Source organism: Zonotrichia albicollis, chromosome 9 (assembly GCF_047830755.1).
Source record: "Zonotrichia albicollis isolate bZonAlb1 chromosome 9, bZonAlb1.hap1, whole genome shotgun sequence".
NCBI classification, from domain to species: Eukaryota; Metazoa; Chordata; class Aves; order Passeriformes; family Passerellidae; genus Zonotrichia; species Zonotrichia albicollis.
Window position 1 is genome coordinate 28,701,256 of NC_133827.1, and position 20,591 is coordinate 28,721,846.

The 20,591-nt window shown below is 39.2% G+C and overlaps 1 long non-coding RNA gene across 1 annotated transcript in view; it reads left to right on the forward strand.

The window, feature by feature from the left end:
* LOC113459580 (uncharacterized) overlaps positions 1 to 20,591 on the forward strand; it is a 43,026-nt gene that overhangs the window by 21,387 nt on the left and 1,048 nt on the right. The window contains exons 2-3 of the long non-coding RNA XR_003380957.2: positions 11,597 to 11,702; positions 19,165 to 19,284. This is a non-coding gene — a long non-coding RNA (uncharacterized LOC113459580). The remainder of the gene's footprint in view (positions 1 to 11,596; positions 11,703 to 19,164; positions 19,285 to 20,591) is intronic.

Here is a 20,591-nt window from a genome sequence, read left to right on the forward strand (position 1 = left end):
GCTGGCTATGGGAAGAGGGAAGACCCAGAATCAGAATTTGTTGTTTCACTACAACAAACAAACAAGCAAAAAAAAAAAAAAAATCAACATTTTAAGTAACTCTGAAATCAGAAAGCCATAGAGGGTTCTGGTGTGGATTACAAGGTGTAAAACAGATTTATATGGGTTGAGATGGTTGATAACAAACTTTAAAAGTTGACCATAAATGTTGCTGGTCATGTGTATTAGTGCTCCCTTTGCAGGAGAAAGTTATCCTTGTGATTATCTACAAAGCTGTTTAAAGAAATGTTAGAAACAGGAGCAAAAAAGTCACTGGAGTTCTCCATTTGAAGTTTCTCTAAGCAATTATTCATGTGCCACCTTCTTAATGAAAAATTTCCTGTGTTTCTGCTGTGATCAAACTAAATGTCAGAAGTTAAACCCTATTCTTCAAACTTCAGCCCAGTTCCTTGTTTGGCAAATCCAAAATATGTGTGCATATCACAGAAGTACTGGGGCTTTTTTAGGGCTTGACACCAAATTTAAAAGAAGCAATTTGGTCATCTACACCCCCTGACACATTCTGACTTCATCTGTTGTGGGGATAAAAAGTGACACTGGAAATTTATTAGTAACAACACCAGGTCAGTCCAAGATCATGGGAAAAAAATTTAAAAATAGGAAGAGAATTTGTTCTCAGATGGATATTTTTATACTCCATGGCAGAATCCAGTTAAAGATCTGAGGAGCAGAGTTCCTGTAAATGGGAAAGGTCATCTTCTGTGCATTATTTACATCCATCACAAACCAACCTTAGGCTTCTGCTGAAAGGTTCTGTGCTCAGGCTTGATTGCATTTTAAAATTGCAGCTTTTTTACTCACTTTTGCTTTGCTCATGTTTCATCTAGAGATGGAAAATTGACAAAGAACAGGTAAGGAGACAAAATGGCAGTGAAAAGGTAAAATAATCTAGACAAAAGAGCAGATATGCTGAAATATTGCAAAAAGTGAGCACCTGTTTCCTAGAGGCTTCATCCAAAAACCAGAGCTACTAACAATATTCATTGTAAAGAAGATGTAGAAATGGCTTCTCATGTTTTAAAAAGTGTAACAGTTACTCTCTTTAATTCCCAGAAGTACTACTGCTAAGTGAAGGAACACTAAAAGAAATGTTTTTCTCTTTCCATGCAATATTGTGGAGTTGTTTTGTTTCTTAAAAAAACCTGTGTAACAGTGCATATCAAATGCTGAACCAAAAATGAACGAGCCAATAGATTTTTCCAAAAATTAAAGACAAGCACCACTAGTTCCTGCTGTTCAAAGCATTTAGAGTTTCATTAGCAGATGTGCTACTAAAAATTGTAGTGAGTGTACTCTGAGCTTGGAGAGGAGTGGTTTTGCCGTTCCCATAAATTCCTCTCTGGTTCTTCTGTTCTCTGTTCCATGACATCACTATTTGAATATTGTATCAATAGCAGCAGTGATTTTTCCTTTAGTTTTCTTTCCATGTTTGCAGGTTGGAGAATGCACAACAATACCTTTAAGGTTTGGTGTTTTGGTTTTTTCCCCTAAACAGATGTGATCTGCTATCCTCTCTTTGTTCCAGCCAGGTGGATTTGTGCTGGGCTGTGGTGACTGAAATCCAGCAGCTTTACCCCTGGGATTCAGCCCACTGGAGCTGATAAACAGAGCTGCCTTGAGTGGCATCCAGGAGCTCTGCACTGACACAGCACAGACCCAGCATGACTGGAATTCCGAGCCCCCTGCAAGGTTAACTGCTCTAAAGCAACAAAAATCATGTGCAATATTCTTGGTAGCCTTCTGTGAATGCTATGCTGTTATTCTCCATGCAGAAATCCTTCTTTTACTATCTGAGGGTTACTTCCCCTCTGTCTTGTTTTTTGTTGGTTTTTTTTTTAATTGTTGTTTTTTTCTTTGTTTTGGGAGGAGTTTTTTCTTGGTTTTGTGTGTTTGTGTTTTTTTGGCTACTTGGGGTTTTTGTTCAGTTTTGTTTGGGATTTTTTGGGGGAATTTTGTTATGTTTTGTTTGGGTTTTTGTTTGTTTTGTTGGGTTGTTTTATTTTGATTTTTGGGGTTTTTTGATGTTGTTTTTGACAGGTAGCCTGACCTGTGAGACAAGTCTCACTGGAGAACCTCATTAAGTAGAGTTTTATTAGTTAAAAATTATCACATTTTTTTCCAACTGAGGTCCTGAGAGAAAATGCAGTGGAATGGGAATAGGTAGAATTTGCTTATCAAACGATTCAAGAGCACCATATAGTTGTAAATAATGCATTAGGTAATTATTAGAAATGTGGATTCAAGTTCCAGAGAGTACAAAAGCCAACAAAAACCATGCCACAGGAACCTAACCATATTTCTGTGGATTCCAGCTAGAGGAAAAAAATTGTGTTTGTTTTTATAGAAAATAACAAAAAAATTTCAGGGAGAGGAAAATTTCTGTGGGAATAAGAAGTTGTACAATGAATGAAACAATTCAATTTTAGAAAGGGATTATTTTTTAATCCATTAATTAAAATACTCACTTTATATTGTTTTTTGTTGAAATATTATAATAGTCATTTTGAAGCTCTTTGGTTCAAGAGATATTTTGTGTCTGGATTACTGAATGTCAGAAGGTGTAATGAAGTGATTCAGCTAGTAGCTGACTTGGTGGAATAAGAAATGTTAATTTAGACTCCAGTTTGTGGTTGTTTGTTTTCTTGTTTTCCCCTCAGGAAGAAGCTTGAATGCTTAATTCTGTAGCAGTTCTAATTTTATACAAAGTACACAGTAAAGCATAAGACAACTTTGCCCTAATTTAGCTTGTCATTTTTAATTAAATGTTTTGTTCTTTTCATTGCAAACCAAAATTTAAACCAAAACTCAGCAGCAGGAGATTTTAACAGTACAAAATTCCTTTTGAGCTGGAGACAAAAGCTCTCATTGGTGTCACCAAAGAAAGGTTATGTCTTTCTCTTTTATCCAAAGCCTGGTTTAATTTGAAGAGTTTGGCTAGCTGAGTTTTTGGTTTAGTCACTCAGCTGAACCCTTGCAGTTACCAATGAATATTCTACACAAAATTGACATCTGGGAGATGATTTATCTGCACTTTATAGGCTGGAACAAGGCACATCAGAAACAGCAAATATTTTTGTGGATCTGGGGCTGTGTTCAGTGTTTATGAACAACACCTCCTGTACCTGAGCCAGAGGCCTGTGCCACAAAAGGCTTGTGCTGATGCGCCATTAGTGCACTAACAGAGGGAATGCAGTGAAACTTTAAATTCAGTGAACCAGACTGGAGACTGGCTTTGTGTGGTGCTCTATTATACAGACTGAAATGGAGTCTGACTTCAGGGTGCAGTTTCAGCAAAGCATCTTCAATGGTAGGATTGTGCTTTCCAAAACAATGAGGCCTTGGCATAACCTTTCTCTTCTCTCCAGTACTCTCCATCTTGATTTGCACAAGGCAAACAACAATTCCACCAAACAGAAGAATAGGATTCTGACTGAATTCTTTCAGATATTTTTATGGGTGCCTGAGGGTCCCTGAAAATGTTCTTTTTGCAGCATATCAATTTGAAAACAAAGCTGCATGCAGAGTTGGGGGCATGTCTTTGACTTCCCTTCATACCTGCACACAGAGCCCTTTCCACATTCCTAAGGTCAGTACATCTCCTTTCTTTGCATTTGATTACATGTGAAGTATACATTCAGTAAAAAAAAGCTTGTAGACTGAATTTTGAAGCTGACTTGATGCTGCTTGTTATACCCATTATTTGGTGAATCCGGAATAAACAATGTGTAGAATATAGTATCATAGAATTAAATTCTTGCTCTTTGTTTAACGTGGGACTCCTGCTTACTAAAATCTTAGCTGTGAAAATTCTAACTAGGTGAAATAATTCAGCAAACAAAGCCCAAGCCAGATACAATAACTTGGAACCAATATACCTTTCATGAGAACTCTAGGAGCTCAAGTGGGAAATACTGACTCATTCTGCAGAAACTTGAGCCCAATTCTTACCACATTCCTGACCTAACTCTGCAGATTCACCAGTTCAGCTGCATTTCACATAGGCAGCTGAATGCCTAAGCATTTCTTTGGAATTGTATTTTTTTATTGAATGTGATCAGCTGAGAGCTGATTTGTTTGCGTGGAATTCTACTGAATGTGAACCTTGCCCTCCAGTTTTTTTAATTCTTGATTTTCAAAAGCCTTCATCCTGGTCATGAACTCTGTGGTTTAAATGCAAGTTGTTTGCATCATTATTTCTAGATGAATGATTCACTAGTTGAAAAGTAACAGAGGGGAAAGAAAAAGCCAAAACAATAAAAATGACAACCAAGCTTAAGGGATTTCAACAGAAAAGCAATAACCTGGATCCCTCTAGAGGCCATTTGTGTAATATTTGGTAGAGAAAAAAAGATTTGAACTTGTCTCCCAACTCACTGTCTACAAATAAAGGAAGCTTATCTATCTCAAGTTGTTGCTTATTATTTGGCAGCATGCTTCTATCTGTGGTGAAAGCTGCATAATTACTGTACTTTCTCTCCTTCAAACTAGTTCTTCCTTAGAACTGAGCAATGCAGCAGGAGTTTCTCCATACACTGATTCGGTCTTAAATTAACTCCTGAAGGCATGTTTCCTTGAAAACTCTTTTTAGAAAGCAAGTGTTTTATGTTAGAAGCCAGTTGAGGCACCCGAAATTTGTGTTTCCATTTGTGGTAGAATTGCCAAGGACTTAAACAGGACAAACAACAGGGGTACCACTCCTTTTCTCCCCTGTGTGCATTGATTCTGATCTCAGGCGTAGTGAGAGTGCCCCTTTGTGTGAAAAGTCAAATCTGAAATCCTCTGAGAGATAAGACAGGCCATTCTGATGGCAGAGACCTGCACCCAAAGAGGGGCTGCTTTCCTTGGAAAGGGGCAGTGCTCAGCACAGCAGGGGCAGGAACAGAGCTTGCTGAGCCCTTCCCACTGCGTCTGGTGTACAAACATTTCTCCATATTAAATGTTTCCTAGCTCTGAGAGCGCTGCTGTTCCAATGTCTCAATCAGGATAATCTGCTTGTTGGGATGTGTGGACTTACAGGGTGGAGATTCCACTGGTATATCATCAGTCCCTGTGACATAGCAGTCTGTGAAAAAAGTGAGTGAAGTATTGGCAACCTGTCACAATCTGCCCTTCACTAATTGATTAAAAACCTTGCTAAAAAAAAAAAAAAACAAAACAAAACAAAAAAAAAAACCCTCAAATCAATTTAGATGGCTAAGTGAAAAAAAATTAGAATGTCTTCCTAGCAATCTCGGTCAAATCCACCACAGAAACCTTGCTTTTTTTGTATTTACTTTTTGTAATTTGAGTTGATGGTGTGTAAATACTTTGCAACCAAAATTCCCTTTAAATTATTTTTGGTTCATCTCTGGTCCCTGTTATGTTTCTCCAGGACATTTTTCATTCTTATCTCCTTTCTAGAGAAGTGCTATAGTCCCCTGTCACTGTGTTATTCCATGGTATCCTACCAGCTATTTGAAAAGCAACTCAATCTTTTAAAATAAATTATTATGAAGACTAGTATATATGTATATATATATGTGTATATATATATGTATATACTTCTGGCATACAGAAAAAAATAGGTTTTGATCATTCATTTTGTGCAAAATAACCTTTTTTACACCATGAAACCAAATTTTATCCACATGAGTGAATGCTGATGAGGTGCTTTTGAAGAACTGTGGGCAAAAATTACCAGCCATATTCAACTTTGCTGTAAAGGTGAAAAGAATAATGTTATAATGAATGATAAAGATGTGGGAGAATACTCATAAAGGCAATTTATAATAAAATTTATAGAGAGAGCACCATCTTTTTATGCAGCATTATGCTGCCTTCACTAAAAACCCCCTGTAACTTGTGTATATTGAGCATTAAAATATAGCAAAGCATAGGGAAATTATGAATAATCTGAGTTAATTTTCTCATTTTGATCACAAAATGTCAGTGTACCAGACGAGAATGATCTGGGTTCACAGAAAGAACTGGGAATGTCAAAATCTCCCTTCCTCACTTTTGTTCTGGAGCTCAGCCCAGAGCCATTGATGGCAGGACTCCAGTGGGTCTGGGATCATTCTTCAGCCTTTTCTCCTCCTTCTCTAAGAACCACTTTCCATTTTGTCCCTGTACTTGTCCAAAGTTTCAGTGCAGACCAGAAGTATATTTGAAATTACGTGAGCTGTCACTGAGTACTCTTAAACAATATAATTCCTTTATTCTGGCTTTTTGGGCTGGGCAATTGATTTATGGCTGTTTATTTTGGTTAATGAAGTGGGAAGCAATAACTCAGGGGCTGCATCTGCCAGCAAGTGGAGCTCTTTGCTAGCCTAGGGAGGTGTGTCCTCCCCAGGAGCCTTCCTCCACCCCAGACTGAAGCTCCTGCAGAGCTGGAATTCAGTTCTGTTTTGGCCCTTTTGCAGCTTTCACATCATATTCCAGTTGTGTTGGTTTGTAAAACAAGAAGATGATGGCTAAAACCAGGCAATTTATAATTCCATGGAGATTTTTATTTGACAGCCAGATGCTGTATATATTCCCTCCACCCCTTAAAAGGAAGATTTTAGCATTTCAGTTTTAGTTTATGTATTTGTAAGAAATTTATAACAGTAATTTTGGTTAAATGGTACATTTTGCTATACCAGGAATATGGGGGATGCAGGGGACAGTTTTCCTGTACTTTTCACACTCTGGGCTCATTGCCCACTGATGAATTTTTACAGGAATAGTTCCTTAGAGCAGGATGTCACCCTAGCTGTTCCATGATCTACTTTGGTGATTTCATCAATGGTTTAAATTGTAGGGCACTGAAGGATCTTTCAGTGAGAACCACTGTTCCAAGAATAAACTTTATTTTAAATTCCCCTTCTTTTATACTACAAACTGTCTTGATTAGGAAGGATTTTAACTAAAATATATAATTTTCCAGTCACATAAAGGAACGCACCAAGAAAATGTCATTCAATCAAGATGAGATGTCAGGATTAGTTTTCTAACTCAAACTGTGAAATGAATCCTCAATGAAATCCAGATTGAACATAGCATTTGCCTGCTAATGCTTGAAGTACTCTTTTTTATGTACTTTATTAATGTTGAAGTCTCATTTATTTATGCTGGTGTGTGGTTTACTTGGCATGTTATTCCATCTGTGCTGGCAGTGTTTTACCCTAATCATTCTACACATCCACTGGTTAGTGCTAAGTCATCCAGCTTTCTGCAGGTGGCTCATTTTGTGCATAAACTTATGCTCTGAAGTGCTCGTGCTTGTTCCCTCAGAGCCCTCCAGTGTTCTTACTCCCCCATGGTCAGAATGTTATTGCCAAACTTAGAGAAAAGCAAGTCTATTTTGGCAGGAAAAATATATTATTTTAGGTGTGTAACTCTAATTTAATAAGGCAGAAAGAGGAAGGTGCATGTTCTCCTCACACATCCTCATGTGCTCAGCAGGGAACTCTCTCTTTCCTCCTGCTGTGCTGAGCATGAGTAAAGCAGAGAGAATTCCCCAAATTCCCCACTACCCTGAGATGGCTCCTGCTCACCCCATGGCTTCAAACTGAAGCTGGAGGGGAAGAGAGATTGGATTTCTGGAAAGGTTTCAAAGAGTTAAGCTCCTTTTCTCAGTGCTTCTCAGGAATAGCAATCAGTAAATTTGCAATGTTAGTTATGCTAGTAACAAGAAAAGTCCAAGAAAGTAGAATTTACATCCCCAGTGTATGGGTGGAGGCACAGACTGGGAGATGGGTTAAGTGAATTCCCACCTGGTGAAGTTGGAAATTGTGTGCAGGTCTCTTATACTCAAATCCTCCTCCATGAGGCCTCTCACTTTTGCTCCTTTTGAAAATACTGATTTTATGAGCCATCATTAGCTTTTCTGCGCTTTCATTGCCATGACAGAGTTCCCTGGAAATGCTTTGCAGCCTTCCATGCCTGGCCAGGTCTTTAGAGCCCTGGACATATTCAAGCAGGGCTTTGAAGGAGACCTGCTTAGACAAACTGTATGAACTCTGGAAACAATGGAAATAGCTTCCAGCTTGGCTGCCCTGCCCCTGAAATCTCCTGGAGCTTCTTACCCTGAGCTGCCTCGGCAGCTTTTGAGAAAAGATGCTGCTCCCTCTCTTCTTCCTGACCCATTGATTTCTGGGAGGAATTTTTAAAAAAGGAATTAAAAAACATGTAATCATAAAATGCAAATATTAAATAGCTACAGTCCTCCCCTTGTAGAGGTAATTTCTTGAGTAGGAAAGTAAAGAAAATCACTGTATCTAAGGAAAAAACTGCTCCCTAAGCAAGCACTGAGAAGAGATCTCTATAACTAAGCATGAAATGAAGGGGAAACAATCTCCATAAGATGAGAGTGGCTTTCCACAGTTCTCTCCCACCCTGGACCCTGTTGTTCTTCCCAGCCTCTGCAGAAACCAAAGTTCATCTGTGCTTTCCCTGAGCTCTGCAGGGGACTGATTGTTTTTCAGAGTACAAAGACCTCCTTCATCTAGCTTTTGGGGGCTGTCAGTCATATATTCAGAAGAGAGCATCTGTATATCTCTGCAGGATCACCTTGTTTTATTGCTGCTGCGGCACACTGAGACTGTGCCTCAGATCACTCCCAGGCAAATCTGGCTTTTGTTCCACATGAAAGTCAGGTCTCCCAGAAACCACAGCTCAGTTTAGGAACATACTCAGGGACTGTGGCCTCTTACAAAGCAAGGAAGGCAGAGAATAGTTTCACTCAATCAGAACAAAGCAAACAAAAAACCTTTCTCTGCAAACCCAGTGCAATAAGCCTCAAGGCTTCAGTAACCTGTGCTGCTCTCAATTGTGTGTGACTTTGTTAGAGGATCATTAGTTAAGGCTAATGAGGGCTTGCCTGCACACTCTCGTCTCCATAACTTACACACCAGCTCTTGTCTCAGAGAATTACAGTGACATTACATCAGCAAACAGAGCCAACTGTGATGTATTAGACTGCAAACCAAAAACAATGGGAAATTAGTTAGGATGGATATGGGGAGGGGAAAACTGTTGGACTCTGATCTCATGTATTTCCTTCTGAGAGAATTCTGCTCAAATCAAGGCCCCTCTAAACTCGTTGCTGTGTCTTTGTATTCAAAACTACCATGCAGAGCAGGCTGGACTTTGTGGCTGGGTGTTAACATTCTCTGTCAATTCCCATGAGCATTGAAGGAGGTGTCAAAACTCTTTAAACTCAAGGGAAGGCACAACTGACAAAGTCACACCCGTAAGTTCCAACAGGGAGAGGTGTAACATTAACTCCAGTGGAAGAGGGCAGGGACTGTAAATTGGAGAAGTGCTTAAATGCTCTGATGGATCACTGCCTCCTTCTGCCCTGTTTTACATCAAACTGGAGCACTTGAATTGAACAGCAAAGACTGAGCAATGTAGCCATAATTCATGGCCAGACAGTGCAAATTTAACTAAGACACCCCCACCTTTGAATTGAGTCAGTGTTGGCAGTTAAATTGAGCCAGGGATGATTCTGAAGCATTGTGTGTGTGTGCTGCAATCAGCCCTGGGGAGGGTCTCTCAAAGAGATTATTGGAATGATATGTTGATATGATGGGTTATGCAAAAGAGATATTGGAATGATGGGAGCCTCTCTGAGTTCTGGTGTTGCAGGAGGGGCAGTGAGGCTGTGGTGCACAAAGTGCTAGGTGGGTGATCAGGAGCAGAGCAGGGACTGATGCTGAAAGCCCTGACTGGCATCAGCATTCAAAAGGCCTGCTCATACCTGGCTCCCAACAGGAAGCTTCCCATTCCACAGGGCAAAAATCAACCTCAAGAAAAGTTTAAAGGACCAGAGATAAGAAAGTAATGAAATATTTTAGCACTTCTCTCTTGTGTTGTTCTATAAACAATAGACAAGTTGTATAAATGCATTATTTTGCTAGAGTATTTTGATGTTTTATAATTATTTTTTCAGATCAGACTGTTTGATAGATGCAGTCTCCGGATGTGATACAATTTCTCAAACAGAGAAAAGTTAATTCCCAAGTAAGCCTTCTTTGGACCATACAAACCACAGAAGTAAATGTTATTGGGGTCAACTTTGGTTGTCTTTTCAATGATGTTCATGCAGGGGCTTTGGACAGGGGTTTATTTCAGAATCCTTTGTGAAAATAAAAAAGCAAACTCAAGAAAATAACAGGTTATATGAAAGTTCAATCACAAGGGAATAGTTAAAAGAGTTGAAGAGTTCTTTTAAGCTCTCCAAGATTATAGTGGAGTTATAAAGAGGAGGACTGGACTGACCTCAAATAGAGTAAGGTAAAACTATTCAAGAACAAAAGTAATATTTTTCATCTTCAGAAAGCTGAACGTGCACATAGGACACTTCTGCTCTTTCTTTAAACATTGGTTATGGAAAAAATCACATTCATAAATAGACAGTGTGACATCTACTGATAAAATCAACAGAAGAAATTTGGTATCTATTGCAAAGAGCAAGCCTGACATTTAAATGAATGCCCAGACAGTAGATTGAATAGGTAGATGGTTATATCCATTGCCTGCTGGCTTCCTTCTCCCCTGTCTTTTAGAGCAGTCAGAGTTGGAATAAAAGAGGAGAGATTTTCTTCTTTTGGAAAGGACTAAAAAGTTAACTCTTTTCACTTTATGGAAATTAGGGATGCCATATCTTCTTTTATTGTTATCATAATCAATTTTTATTTTCATCTCTAGTGCAATGCTTTGACAATAGTTGGAATAAATAGAGTAAAACTTCAAGGAAAAGAAAAGGTCATTCTGTAGAAACAAATATCAAAAATAGGTCAGTAGGCTGTTTCATAAACCTTTCTTTGTGCTGCTCTGGTAATGATAAAGGTTATTCAAGACCCAGAAAGAGTCCCAAAGGTTACCCCTTTGGAAAAACCCACCACCACTGGATCAATATTGTTCCACAGCATTGTGTGGAAACCAGAGTATTTCAGACAATAATGGAGCATAGAAAGGAGGTGAGCAGCAACCTACAAAGCACCGGGGATAAAGCTGGCCCTGCAGGCCCCAGGGCCAGCTGTGGTGGCTGTGGCATAGCTGCCTGGGCAGCCCTGTGCAGACAGCTCTGACCCCTGACTCCTGCTGGAGCCTTGGCAAACCCCTCTGCAGCAGCTGCTCTGCTGCTCACACAGAGTTCCTTGGGCACTTTATATTTGCATTAAAGCTTTTTGCCCTCTCAGCCTGCAGAGCTGCAAGAATTTCTCAGTTAAGATTCTAAATTACATTTAAAAATGCGGGGGGAAAACAATCCATCCTCTTAAGAAGTTTTTGTGTCCCTAGAGTGCTGAGGTTGCCAGGCTGGTTGTGCAGGAGAGAAGAGAAACACTGGTTCTCTGGTTTTGGGCAGGTGGTCTGTGAAATTTCTCTAACTGCCTTTTCCGCCTTCCAAAACAGGTCTTGGTTAAAGTTAGTAGCTTTTTGTAGAACATTCCTACAATGTACTGTGCCTGTCTTAATGTGAGCTATAGAAATTTCAGTCTATATGGACTTGGGCTGCAAGCCTGCTTAGGTAGAAATCCATGACTGTTCTGTGTTTTGTTTCCTTCAGTACTCCATTGGGAAGTTAGAGGGCATCATGTCTGAAGAGATTTGGCCTCTCAGAAATGCAGCCCAGCTTCTGATCAGACTGAGATGTGTGGGCAGGCCCCAGCCAGGTAAGGACAGCTGTCAATGTACTGTTGGTTGAACTCTGCAGTGCACCTGCAGAGACCAAGCAAAACCAAGTTCAAATCTGCTGCACAGCAGTTACTACTCAGCATGGTTTGCCATTTATCCAGAAATATGCATACGCTCTGGGGAAGTGTCACTGAGTGAGATGGAAGGGCTAAAAACCCATTAGTGCCCTAGTAAATCTACTCTGAAGACAGTAAGGGCCAATCTGATCTATTGAGGTCTACAATATTGCCCTGGGCAGATGATTTACAGTGCCTTCCAGTGCCAGTGCAGATCATTGCTGCTGCCCAGGGGTCATGGGGGTACAGCCCTGGTTGCTCAGTTTGCAGAACAGTGGCAATTGAATTCTTGGTTTCAGTCACAGCCAGAGTTTTTCATTTGACTTGTACTTATTTTCTTTTCTAAACTTTAATAACATGAGTTAATCACCCAAGTCAGATTTCTGCCTGCTCTGTTCAAGAAGGACCAAAGGGTGAAGTCTGAGCTGTAATCTGAGCAGTGCTCAGTTTCAAGCACCAGAATAAATCTCTCTGTGCACCTGAGCTTAACCCGTGATCCTTTTCCTCCTGACACTCCAGTGCCAAACCCATCAGCCCTCCCATATTGATCAGGAGCCTTTGAATGACTTATTGCAAAAGACAGTGGTATCATACAGGTCTGTGCAGCCACAGGTGGCTGTGCCCTGGCTAGAGACACACTCAGTCTCAAACACAGAATAATAATATATAAATAACTGTATAATAATAATATAATATAAATATAATAAATAAATATAATATAAATAAATAACTGTAGATGGAAAATGTCCTGTGCTGAATACAGCTTGGGCCCTGGGCCTGATGGTGCAGGGTGAGATTCTGGTGCTGCCACCACTGAGACTAGGGAACAGTGATGGCTCTGGAGACCTCCCTGATTGCCCACTCGGCTCCCTCAGCCCAAAGCTGCTGCTAAAGCCCCTGCTAAACAAGCCAACCTCTGCTATGAGCAGGATCTGTCCTCTTGTTAAAAGACACAGAGGAAAAATGCTGTGACTCACTCTGGGCTCAGGGTCCTGACATGCCTTAGTATTGTCATTGCTGTTGCAAAAATCAGCTCTTATTTTTCAGGCTGCATTAGCAGCAGTGTGATGCTTTGGCACTCCCACTGCTGAGAAAAGATTATTGCATCCAGTGCTAAATCAAGGGGTGCATTATACTGGAAAATTGTTATTTTGCATAAATAACCTTCTTGAACCTTCCCATGTCAGTCCCCAGTCTGCTTCTGGGACAGAGATGCTGTGTTTTTCCTCACGGCAAAATCACATAAGTAATGAAGGAAAACTGGGAACAGGCTGACATAGAAGTCAGATTTCTGATTCTGAGGCCTTTATCCACTCATGGGGAAATTGTTGTTCTTCTTTCAGCATTGTGCAAAATAAGAGTTTGTTTACAGATAAAGAAATAACACAAGGGTGCAGTGGAATGAATATAAAACTTCACATACAGACTCTCTTTGCTTGCTCAGAAAGAGTAAGTAGTCTTATCTAATTCTGAAGCTCTTTTATGTTTGTTTTGTTACTCAGTAGGAGCAATATTTTTCTTGTTTTGTTGTTTTAAGGTGAGAACTCTTCCATAGGCTTTTATGCTTGATGCCTCTTAAAGAAAGATGGAATTTTATGTGGTAAACATTTTTTCTCACTATTTCTCCTTGGCTAGGCTTTTTAATAAAGTCTCTGTCCAAGAGCCAGGGGTAAATTTGAAACACTGGCTTCAGTGCTGATGGCTGAAGCTGCTAAACCAGTGGATATCCCAATGACACATGCATATCATATTCTGGTTTAAACCTCTGAATACATGAGCTTCTCTTTGCCCCCTCCAAAAAGGTGTAGTTGGAATTCTGTCCTGCAGCTGCTCCTGCTGCCAGTTTCTTGTGTAGTAAAATATTGGATTCCAGTGGTGCTGTGAACTTCATCACTTGTGAAAAGCATTTCTGCACATGCAGGACTGTAAAGTGACACTTGCCAGGTGGTTTCTGTGCTCAAGCACATCTGCTTTGCCTCTCACAACTTCTGATTGTAAGTGCTCCTGGTGCTGGGCTTGAGTCTCCCTCTTACTTTCACCATTGAATAATGTGTGAAATTTCTCTAGTCTGCTCTGAAATGTCACCCAGTCTCAGTGATCTGTAGAGGGGCAGAGAGGAATTTCACACTCAGTGGTATGGTCTGTGATCTCAGGTAAGAAAATATTACAAAGCCAAATACACTATCTCTTCTTTAATAGATGATTCCCCTTGGTTTATATAAAAAATATTTTTATCACATAAAACTTGATGAAAAAAATTAAATGAAGTAGTTAATTTGTAGGCCCATCTCAGATCTTGAAAATTTCAAGGTGATTTTGTTTAAAATGCCAGAATATTTTAAATGTGCTGTTTTATAAGTACCATAGGTCCTTGGAAATATCCTTTCATAGAATTTGGCCTTCTAAATGTTTAATTTAACAGCTGATAATAGGATTCAGGCTCTTCAGGCTGAGAGCTTTCAGAAGTTTATTCAGCTTGTTTATCTAGATAAAGCAGGGACAGAGCATGTAATTGAATAAACAATGGTTTAATTAATTTTTCAGTTTTGCAGTACAGCTCACTTGTACATGTGAGTGGTAGGAGAGATGTAGAGGCAGGTGCTGCTTTCACATCAAAAAGCAATGCTCCACCAAAGAAACCAAAAATGGGGTTTTTCAGTCCCCATCTCCATTTTACTTCTGAAAAAAAAATAGTAAAAAACTTTTTATGCTTTTTGGGGGTGTTTTTTTTGTTTGTTTGGTTTTGGTTTTTTTATAGTTTATGCAGAAATTCTGGTTTGAAAGAAGTTTGTCCTTCCCTTTCCTGGGGTGAGGCAGTCTGGCTGTCCAGACCTGTGTGCACAGCACTCCCAGCAGCTCCAGGGACCATAAGCTCAGTCAGCCCAGGCTGGTACAGATTTCCTGGGGTGTGTGTGCACACTGACAGGCTCTGGATGTGCTGGCAGGGCCACAGGAAGGGCTACAGAAGCACGGCCTTTCTTTGCTTTCTCCCTTCTGAGCACAGGGCTGGGAATGAGAGCTTGGCCATCCCTACTCCTAATATGCAGTTTCCAGCTTTGGGATTGTACTTTTGGCTTGGTTTTTTTGCTTGTTTGTTTTGACTCTTTCTGCTGAAGCAAACAGAGCATTTGTGAAGTGCAGACACATTTTGAAAAACCACAATAAAACGAAAGAAAATCACAATAATTAGAAAGACTGAGTAAAGGTCAAAGATAGAGTTGGTTAAACTCATCACTCAGACTTGCTCTGTAGTTTTCCTGTGCTGCATCACAGCTCCTGAGCCTTTTGCTGGGCACTGCCAGTCCTGTTTGCTTGATTGTCTTCAAGTCTTCATCTTTTTTTAGAAGTCCTGAGCCCACAGCTGCATGAAGAAAAAATAAACAGACAAACATCAGGATTTCTTATCAAACAGCATTGTTTCTGAATCTCAGGCTGATGGAATCTGAGACCTTAAAACCTCCAGATTTTCTCCGATTTGTCTTACAGTGCCATTTTTAGGATCCTGGTATTTTTACCATTTTTAATTATTTCTTTGACCATGATTTCAGGGAAAAAGGCAAGCATGAAATTATTGAGAAACTGCATTTGCTGACATAGATGGTATGACTGAAGGATCATAGAGCTAATTTGGTTACTAGTATGAAAAGTTCTCATTAAGAATATTTTATTTTTTATAACAATGTGTTTACATTGCCCTTTATACTTTTCAGCTCCATTGATACTGAAATACAGCAGAGATCTAACTGCAAGGAGAATTTGGATGAGTTTATTGAAATAAGAAAGGCACCAGCAAAGCTTTTTTATTCTGGTCAGACCAAGCATATGGGAGAAAGTCAATTACATCCTCTGGTAGCATCACACAGATTGAAAACAAGCAGCTCAGGATCTTTTGCAAGGAATTAGAATAATAGCGGGTATATACTGTCCTAAGCAAGTTTAAGTCTCCAAGAAAAGTGTTTTCTGACCTGCACCAATCTGAACAATAATCAACTAATACAGCAACTAACTGTAAGTTCTGCCGAAGAGAAAAGTAACAGAGAGAACCTCTCATCGTCCTCCAGAGCCAGAAAATCTGAAGAGTGAGTATGAGGAGACATCCATTGAGGTGCAGCAGCAGCCAGAAGCTGGGAAATTGAGGGAAAAAGTTGGCACAAAGCAGAAAATTCAAAATGCAAACTCAGCAAGCAAGAAGTTAAAAGTGAAAAATTGACTCCACCTACCCCAGGGCTGATACAGAGCTGGCAGTGGAAGCTCTTTGGAAGTGAAGTGTTGGCCGCCTCTCTGGTGGGAAGGCTGTGTCCTCTCCACCCTGTATTCACTGGAAAGCCCTTGGCATTTGCTGGAATGTGCTTTGTGCTAATAGAGTTGTCTCTGGCTGCGTTGTCTCTGCAGTAGGAAGTTTCTTAAAAAGAAAAAATGCAAAACCAAGAAACAACAAAACCAACTAAACCCCACAATAACGGGATTTAGAAACAAAACCAAATAAATTTATAGCAGCAGACTGGCTGTTAACCTTTTCTGTACACAGAATGTTATTTATTTCTGAAATATGGCCCTAAATTCTGGATTTATTCATGAATGCTCTGAGAAATTTGCTTTCATTTTATTACAGGACAGGAGATCCCACAACTCTGTGATCTTTTCTTTCACTTTCTGCCTTAGTTTGAAAGTTTTTGGTTTTTTTTTTTTTGTTTTGTTTTGTTTTTTTTTTTTTGGTTTGGTTTGGTTTTTTTTTGCCTAGGCCCTCTGCATTGCATTACATTTCTTGGCTTTTTACAGAAGTACTATTTCTGTGCTCCAAACTCTTCTCACATTAATATAACTAAATCCATATGTCCAGTTCATACAATTGAACATGAATCTCTGGCAGAAGCTCTCTTGAAATCTGACTACCACTTTGGCCTTTTTCATCCCATGCAGTTTTTTATGAGATTTTTACCCATGCAGTTTGGCAATTGGAAATCAACACGCTTTCTTTGCTACTGTATACCTTAAATAATTTTTTAAGACTTGATTCCCAGTTTTTGCATTCAGGGCAGAGTGACCTAAAAATTAGCTGTTTGGTTTTCCTAATCCTTCATTGTTTTCAAAGACAAGCTAAAAATTTGAAGAAATTTCTTTAAACAGTGTTGAAACTCCAGCATTTTGCCTTATGTTCCTCTGTCCCAATCCAATTTCTTTGAAAGATAAGTTGGATGAGGAGCTTGTACTTGGTTGCAGATGTTGGTCTGACTCTTTTTTGCTAGGCTGCCTGAGAGCTGAAGTGGAAGCAGTGGGTTGTGAGTTGTGTTTTTTCCACCACATTTCAAAGCAACTCATCCTCTCCATCAAAAGTAGCTGTGCCAGTTTTCTGTGCTTGATTTAGACAGGAAAAGTCACAACAGTGTTCAACCTTCTGCAACAGTCAAAGTCTTTTCAGTTTCCTTATCTGAATGCTGCCATTTTGGTTTATATGCCTGGGAAATGAAGCTCTGTTTTCATGAGTCCTTGTTCTGTGACCAAACTCTGTAAATGAAAAAGATTAAACACTAAAAGACATGTGCACAATGTGCTTCTACTGCACTAAGCCCAAAAAAAATAAAAGAAAAAATCAAGCTGTAAAAGCTGTCTGAGCTACCAAAGGCGTTGTGAGGAAGTATGAGTGTTTCCAAAAATATTTGGAGAGAATATGTGTTTATGTATGAAATTTATTTCAAACAAAGGCAATTTGTCTTGTCTGAAGATTCACATGGTTGGTAATGCAATTGAGTTAGAAAAAAACAAGAACAGGATGCTCAAAAATTCTTACATGTTTAAAAACAACACTGGACTCTTCCTATTTTAGAACAAGATTTAATTGCTTTCTGTAAAATGCCCTGGCAGGACAACCATTTTCTCACTGGCAGGTAACAGCAATTCCAAAAAATGTGCTTTCTCCGGTGTAGCTGTAGGAAGTGTTGCTGCCTAGAAACTAGCAGAGTCATTAATCAAAACAAAAAGAACCAACTGTTATATAAAGCAATAATTTTACTAGGCAAGTACTTTGAGTCTGCTTAAATCAGATGACCAGAACATATTACCCAGTTTTTGGTTTATTGTCTCCATAAAAACGTGGAAGAATGCATGTCTACTCCAGTAGTGTTTTTTTTTCCAGGCTCAAGTATTCTGCAAGTGATTTGGTGGGGCTGGGAGGGGTGGATTTGTTTGTTTATTTGTTGGATGGTTGGTTGGTTGGTTGGTTGGTTGATTGCTTTGTTGGGTTTTTTAATCTTTCTGGTTCTTGCCACATTTTTTACCCTATTGGTAAAGATTGATTCTTGCTGTGGAGGTTCAGGCACCCACATTGTCCTCCCTGATTGCACCGTGGCTGAAAGGAGTGAGCTCCAGCCAGGAGTCTCACTGGGGGTGTTGTTATCAACGGGTAATGTGGAAATGCTCAGGATAACCTGCAGTACTCTGAGCATAAGTAACAAGATGAAAGCAAGCAGAAGGAAATTTATGCTGATCCTTAGGGAAAACCTCTCTTCGTATTCCATCCTGTTAGATTACATGAAAGGTCACTGGGGAGCAGAGAGGTGCTTGGAGTTGCTGTAGACTGAAATGTGAGGTTCACTTGCAGGAAGCTGTTTTGTCAGGAGAAGGAACTCTTCTGATCTAAGATTAATCTCACCAGTTACTGCAAATGTTCTGATTCCATGGGCCCTGCTGAGCCCTGGGAACTTTCCCAGTTTGTGTCCAAGTGCCTGATGTGTCTCTTCTCAAATCAGCACTGAGAATCTCTATTCCCTGGTGACAATTCTGGAAAATATTAATTGAGCTCAGAGACATTTCAGAGACTGAGGCAATATTGTGCTGTCTCAGCAAGTTTAAAAATTATACAGATCTTTCTTAAGCAGAGGCCTGTAATTGGAGCTCAAGCAGCCAATTTTCTCCTAACTTAAAGTGGAGAAGAAGAAATAATTTAGTTAGAAACCTGAGTCTTAATAAGAAGTTATTTGGTTAGAAATAATTCAACTACTTACTTTGGGGTTTAATTCCCTTTCAGAGAGGCTGTACAAAAAAAAAATTAATAGGAAATGGATTAATGGAAAAATAAAGTTAGATTCAGATATGGTGTTGTAAAATGTTTAATATTAATATACTAAATTTAAATTTATCCTACATGGACTATTTATTGGTTCCAGTAAGCTGCTTCTTCCATCCCTGTTACACTCAATTTTATTTTGCTCTCTTGCGATCCCTCTTTTACAGGAACACCTTTTTAAATAATATCCCAGTTTACTTGTGACTCCTGCTCTCCAAAATAGCTGAGGATTTACAAAACCATGTCTTACTTTTCTACCCCTTCATATTGTTGCAGAAGCTGAAAAAAGTATTTTCTAATTTCATTTTCAATTATTTTTAGGCTACAGGAGTGACTGAACACAGATTACCTCCTCCTGGTCCTCCCACAGGCAATGTACCTCTGGCAAAAAGAGAATGCACAAAATTCCTTCACTGTACAGAGATCTTTGAGTCTGCAAAGGTATTATAAGAAGTTTTTAAATATTAAAGAATGTGAGATTTTTCTTGTACAGAATCTGCACAGCTAGAGCATTATAAAAAAGAATTTATAAGGCTATCTGATCATTTGCTTGGTAAAGCCAACAGAAACACCTCAAAAAAAAAAAAAAAGAGCTTGCTGGATTCAGTGTGCATCCCCATGTCCTTGGTAAACTGCCTGGCCCATAAAAGAGCATGATCCTTTCTGTGGCATTCTAGTGAATGATACCTTGCTTTACACCCTGGTTAGAGTGATGTTTTTAGGGTGTTGTTTTGGAAAAGTGGCAGTGAAACAAGAAGCTGGTAGACATTTTTGACAGTACCTTGCTTTTATTATCATAGAGATTTTTCTTACGAACCAATGCAAGTCACTTGCACAGAAGTTTCCTTCTATGACTCTTTGAGGTTCACTTATTTACTTTTATGTAAGTAAAAAAAAGCAAAAAAGTAAAAGCAGCAGAGAGAAATAATGAATGTGATACTTTCCAATTTGTATTTTTCTGGGTCATAAATAGGGCTATATTAAGATGTTAGTTAAAACATGTATATTTTTTATGTAATAAAATTAGACTTTGTTGAAACTGATGGGTTGAAAACCTGCTTTCACCTGTCTCTGTTTGCCATATTCTTTGTTCAGCCTTTGGAACCCAGTGACCTCCAAGAGTCTCTGAGAAATCCCCCTGTGCTATGTAGGGAGCAGCCAAGTTTCACCAGGGGTCTCTGGCTTGTGCAGCTTCTCAAATCCCACAGATGTGATTTGAGCTGCTCTGAGCCTGCTTTTACACAGCACCTGGTGTGAGGAAGCCAAATTATCCTTTTCTAAGGCCTTGAATTCATAAAAGCCACAATTGGTATAAAGCCACCTTGTCTTCTTAATACTTGTTCAATCTTAGGCTAAATACAGCTCACCATGGCCAAGCTCTCTCACTGTATCTAAAAAAGGTTAATAACTTGAAGTATTAACTTGAACTATTAATAACTTGAAGTATTATCTGAATACTTTAAGATATTATTTTCTACTATATTGAGAAATGTTTTTCATTTTTAGTTTAAAACCTGCTAAACAATGTCACACTGTAGGCTAATGTGGTAAATAAAAATCATTCCACCTCTGAACTATGCTTGACTTATCAAAAAATCAGTTAAAAATCACTTTAACCTGAATTCACAAAGAAAACAGACTGGGATTTTCAGTCAGCCAGAACTCAGCAAGCTCTGTAGTTTCCTCTGAGCTGTGACATTGGCTTAGAATAATATTCTATGGCCATTTATTCATCACCAAGTATTAAA